This window comes from Saimiri boliviensis, chromosome X (assembly GCF_048565385.1).
Source record: "Saimiri boliviensis isolate mSaiBol1 chromosome X, mSaiBol1.pri, whole genome shotgun sequence".
Classification (NCBI taxonomy): domain Eukaryota; kingdom Metazoa; phylum Chordata; class Mammalia; order Primates; family Cebidae; genus Saimiri; species Saimiri boliviensis.
Window position 1 is genome coordinate 122,101,124 of NC_133470.1, and position 6,418 is coordinate 122,107,541.

Here is a 6,418-nt window from a genome sequence, read left to right on the forward strand (position 1 = left end):
CTGTGGGCCGTAGTTTGGGGACGCCTGTTTTAGCAGGTAACATACACACAGAATTATCTTCCACTGAAATTTAAGAAAACATTTGCATTCTGATGCTTAATATAAACCCACTACAGCAAGATAAATGACTAGTCCCCATTAAAGCACTGAGCACTGGCACCCCAAGGCAAATCTATGCATTCTATTCCTGGATGGTGTAAGGAGGGCTGACATGAATGTTTTCTGTTATAGAATGAGTAAGTTGGGAGGGTTATATTTTATTTTTACCTACTCTTCTTTTAAAAATTATATATATCTAAATTATATATATAGGGCATACAATGTGATGTTCCGATATACAAATACACATTGCATTCTTGTGATAAATCTTATCTGGTCATGGTATGTAATTTTTAAATATTTTGCTACATTCAGTTTGTATTTTGTTTAGGACTTTATGTCTACATTCATAAGAGGATATTAGTCTTTAGATTTCTGGATTTCTGTTCTTACGATAATTTGGTTTGATTTTAGTGTCAATGTAATAGCGGTCTCACAGAATTAGTTGGGAAGCATTCTCTCTTCTACTTCTTCTTTTTTTTTTTTTTTTTTTTTTTTTGAAGTGGTATTGGGGAAATGTTCACAAAAGTTGCTAAACAAGCAAAAAGTAATAACTGCAACAAACAGCAACAGCAAAAAATCCTAGCCAAGGGAGAGAATATGATTTTCAAAGTTGTCATATTATATTATTTATAACATCCAGTTTTCAACAATATAAAATACAAGACAAGCAAATAAATGAGAAAGTATGACCTATGTATAAGAAATTAAGGCTAGATTTTGCACTTATTAGACAATAATTTTAAAACAGCTATTATAAATATTTTCAAAGAAATGAAAGAAACCATGCCCAAATAATTAAATGAATGCATGAAAATGATGTCTTATCAAATTGAGAAATTAGTAAAGAGATAGAAATTATGAAAAAGAATAAAATAGAAATTCTTGAGTTGAAAAGTACAATAACAGAAATTAAAAAATTCAATAATACAGCTCAATGGCATATTTGAGCATGCAGAAGAATCAACAAACTTGAGAGATCAACTGAGATATTCCATTCAGATGAACACAAACAAAAATAATAAAGAATAGAGGAGAGAACTTCAGACCTGTGGGACACCATAATTTGTAACATACAATGCGAGTACCAAAAGGTAAAGAGGGAGAGAAAAAACTAGAAAACATAGTCAAAGAAATAATGACCAAAAACATCCTGAATTTGATGAAAAATAATATTATGCACATTTATGAAGTTTAACAAACTTCAAGCAGGATAAACTCAAAGGGATCCAAACTAAATACATCATAATCAAACTGTCAAAAGCCAATGCAAAAGACAATCTTGAAAGCAATAAAATAGAAGAAGTGACTTATCATGCACAGTAGATCCTAAATACAATAGTTGATTTCTAATAAGAAATCATGGAGGCCAAAAGGAAATGATGAGCAATTCAAAGTGCAGAAAGAAAAATATAGTTGATCAGCAGTTCTGTAACTGGCAAAACTATCCTTCAAAACTGAAGAAGAAATTAAGACATTCTTAGATTAAAAAAAAAAAAAAAACAACAGATAATAAGTAAATCTACCCTATAAGAAATAATAAAGAAAGTCCTAAGGCTGACATCCTGAAGGATTTTGTTTTTTTTTTAATTTTACTTTAAGTTCTGGGGTACCTGTGCCATATTTTCTTTATCCAGTCTATCACTGATGGGCATTTGGGTTAGTTCCAAGTCTTTGCTATTGTGAACAGGGCCGCAATAAACATACCTGCTTATTAAATGATTTATAATAGAATGATTTATAATCCTTTGGGTATATACCCAGTAATGGGATTGCTGGGTCAAATGGTATTTCTATTTCTAGATCCTTGAGGAATCACCACACTGTCTTCCACAATGGTTGAATTAATTTACACTCCTACCAACAGTGTAAAAGTGTTCCTATTTCTCCACATCCTCTCCAGCATCTGTCTCCTGACTTTTTTAATGATCACATTCTAACTGGTGGGAGGTGATATCTCAATGTGGTTTTGATTTGCATTTCTCTAATGATCAGTGAGGATGAGCTTTTTTTATATGTTCATTGACTGCATAAATGTCTTCTTTTGAAAAGTGCCTGTTAATATCCTTCACCCACTTTTGAATGGGTTTGTTTGTTTTTTTTCTTGTAAATATGCTTTAGTTCTTTGTAGATTCTGGATATTAGCCCTTTTTCAGATGGGTAGATTGAAAATTTTTTTTACCATTCTGTTGGTTGCTACTTCACTCTATTGATAGTTTCTTTTGCTGTGCAGAAGCTCTTAAGTTTAATTAGATCCCATTTGTCTATTTTGGCTTTTGTTGCCATTGCTTTTGGTGTTTTACTTATGAAGCGGTTGCCCATGCCTATGTCCTGAATGGTATTGTCTAGGTTTTCTTCTAGAGTTTTTATGGTGTTAAGCCTCATGTATAAATCTTTAATCCAACTGGAGTTAATTTTTGTATAAGGTGTAAGGAAGGGATCCAGTTTCAGCTTTCTGCATGTGGCTAGCCAGTTTTCCCAAATCTATTTATTAAATAGGGAATCCTTTCCCCATTGCTTGTTTTTGTCAGATTTGTCAAAGATCAGATGGTTGTAATTGTGCGGCATTCTTTCTGAGCCCTCTGTTCTGTTCCATTGGTCTATATCTCTGTTTTGGTACCAATACCATGCTGTTTTGATTACTGTTAATCTTATAATATAGTTTGAAGTCTGGTAGTGTGATGCCTCCAGCTTGTTCCCCCCCCCCCTTAGGATTGTCTTCATGTACCTACTTAAAATTTTCAACTAATATATGTGGGTTGGATTTTTTATTCTCATTGTATTTTCTTGGGACAGCATTTTCTTAGAAGGATAATACATCTAGCCTGATATATATATATATATATATATATATATATATATATATGGCTATCTGGATAGTTGACATCGAACTTATGTTTCAATTAGCTCACAGAAGGAGGCCTGTGGGATCAGTTGAGAATATTGATTCCTGTGGGGGTGGATGGGTACAAGAAAAGGAGAGAATGGAAACAATGCTGGTTTTTAATAGTCAAAATAATGTAAAAAGCCTGGGAATGTAAGATTATTGTTCATTTGTTTATTAGATAGAATCATATTTGGGGAATCATGATTACTAGGTCTAAAACATTTTGGGCTGAACAATATTTATCAGTCAGTGAAGAAATCTCTAAAACTCAAGTGTACATGCCATACATGTGTTTTAAAATTTGTTATATTTTGTTAAAATAAACCACTTTTTTCCTCTCACTGAAATAGGGTGGTAATAAATGAAATGGTGGGCTACCACATGGAGCCATCCCAGTCATTTACACCTCTATGTGACTGACTTCTTAGAAAGTTTGCTAAGAAAATATTACTTCCTCTATGGTCGATGTCTCTTAAGAAACCTAGGACTGTAAAGATTGTCTAGGACACTGTTCATTGGTCTGACCCAAGGGTAAGGTGCACTGTTATTTAAAGAGGACAGAACAGGCAGACACTGGTAAGTGCACCTCTGAGCTCTCAGAACCCACAGTACATCACCTTATCAGACCACACAGTTTAATGGGTTATTGATGACATAGAGATACAAAAATATATTTTAAAATATTTTTAAAAAACTATTATTTAAATACTACATAACAGGTAGGTGGTAAAGTCACCTTCGGCTTTCAAGACCCACATGGGCTCGCCGTAGTTGACCACATAACTTTGAGGTTACTGTTTAATATAAAAAAAGAATAAAATGTAAATGCTAAAAGCCTAAAAAAAAAGGTCAAGAAAATGTATCTCTTTGATGAATAATGACTCAGGAAAACCATTACTCTTATGTGTGATTCTAAGACATATATCAGAAGAGTTATAGCTTAAGTTGCTTTCTGTAAGCTAGTGCTGCTGCTGGTGGCAGTAGTGGTGATGGGGCTAATCAAGAGTACAAATATTGTAGTTGTGGATGGAGGTGGCAAGGAAAGGGGTAAGGCCAAAAGATCACTTTTTGTGAATAGAGGGCTGAAATGCAAGCCATATTCTGCAAAGGCAAGCTTCCAGTTAAGAAGGTGCATTGGTATAACTAATTGTTCAGGGAAGAAGTGTTTTCAGATTAAAACCTTAAGACTGTAAGATTTGAAGCTATTGGTAAGGAAATCTCCCTATGTAAAGATGAATGCTTCCTATTTTCTCTAGTTAACTACAGAGTGATTTTTCTTTATCAAATAGAAATTCTTTCCTTGTATTATTAAAGAAAAAAAAATAAGAAAAATGGTAGAGGGGCGATCACAGGGCACCATCCTTGTCATTTATATCTCCTAAAGGAGGGTCATTCTGTGCGGTTCTGAGTTAGTTTCTGCATTCTGAGTTCTAACTCGATTGCACTGTGGTCTGAGAGACTGTTTGTTATGATTTCTGTTCTTTTGCATTTGCTGAGTAGTGATTTATTGCCAATTATGTGGTCAATTTTAGAGTAGGTGTGATGTGGTGCTGAGAAGAATGTATATTCTGTGGATTTGGGGTGGAGAGTTCTGTAAATGTCTATTAGGTTTGCTTGTTCCAGGTCTGTATTCAGGTCCTGGATATCCTTGTTGATTTTCTGTCTGGTTGATCTATCTAATATTGACAATGGGGTGTTAAAGTCTCCCACTATTATTGTGTGGGAGTCTAACTCTCTTTGTAAGTCATTAAGGACTTGCCTTATGTATCTGGGTGCTCCTGTATTGGGTGCGTATATATTTAGGATCGTTAGCTCTTCTTGTTGCAGTGATCCTTTTACCATTATGTAATGTCCTTTGTCTCTTTTGATCTTTGTTGCTTTAAAGTCTATTTTATCAGAGATGAGAATTGCAACTCCTGCCTTTTTTTTGCTCTCCATTTGCTTGGTAGATCTTCCTCCATCCCTTTATTTTGAGCCTTTGTGTATCCTTGCATGTAAGATGGGTTTCCTGGATACAGCACACTGATGGGTTTTGGCTTTTTATCCAATTTGCCAGTCTGTGTCTTTTGATTGGGGCATTTAGTCCATTGACATTTAGGGATAGTATTGTTATGTGTGAATTTGATACTGTCATTTTGATGCTACCTGGCTGTTTTGTTGGTTAGTTGATGCAGATTCTTGATTGTGTTGATGCTCTTTTACCATTTGGTGTGTTTTTGGAGTGGCTGGTACTGTTTGTTCCTTTATATGTGTAGAGCCTCTCTCAGGAGTTCTTGTAGAGCAGGTTTGGTGGTGATGAAATCTCTGAGTGCTTGCTTGTTCACAAAGGATTTTATTTTTCCTTCACTTATGAAGCTTAGTTTGGCTGGATAGGAGATTCTGGGTTGAAAGTTCTTTTCTTTAAGAATGTTGAATATTGGCCCCCAATCTCTTCTGGCTTGTAGGGTTTCTGCTGAGAGATCTGCTGTGAGTCTAATGGGCTTCCCTTTGTGGGTAACCCGACCTTTCTCTCTGGCTGCCCTTAGCATTTTCTCTTTCATTTCAACCCTGGTGAATCTGACGATTATGTGCCTTGGGGTTGCTCTTCTTGAGGAATATCTTTGTGGTGTTCTCTGTATTTCCTGGATTTGAATATTGGTCTGCCTTGCTAGGTTGGGGAAGTTTTCCTGGATAATATCCTGAAGAGTATTTTCCAGCTTGGATTCATTCTCTTCATCACATTCAGGTACACCTATCAGACGTAGATTAGGTCTTTTCACATAGTCCCACATTTCTTGAAGATTTTGTTCTTTCCTTTTTGCGCTTTTTTCTCTGTTCTTGCCTTCTCTTTTTATTTCATTGAGTTGATCTTCGACCTCTGATATCCTTTCTTCTGCTTGGTCAATTCGGCTGTTGAAGCTTGTGCATGCTTCACGAAGTTCTCGTGTTGCGTTTTTCAGCTCCATCAATTCACTTATACTCCTCTCTATGCTGTCCATTCTCGTCAGCAGTTCGTCCAATCTTTTTTCAAGGTTCCTCTTTTCTTTGCGTTCGGTTAGAACATGTTCTTTTAGCTCATTGTAGTTTCTTACTACCCACCTTCTGAAGTCTGATTCTGTCATTTCATCACCCTCCTTCTCCATCCAGTCTGGTTCCCTTGCTGGTGAGGAGTTGTGATCCCTTTTAGGAGGAGAGGTGTTCTGGTTTTGGGAGTTTTCATCCTTTTTGCGCTGGTTTCTTCCTATTTTTGTGGGTTTATCCACCTGTTGTCTGTCTCTGTCCCAGGAAGTTGGAGCTTTATGAGTTTCCGTTGCACTACTGCCTTTTTTGATTTTTCTTTCAGGTCTGACCCGCCCAGCTAGCAGCACGCCTAGCCACTGCCTGCCCGCAGGGGCTTTGCTGAGCTGCTGTGGGCTCTGCCCAGCTGCCCTGAGCTCTTCCCTGTAGTCCTTT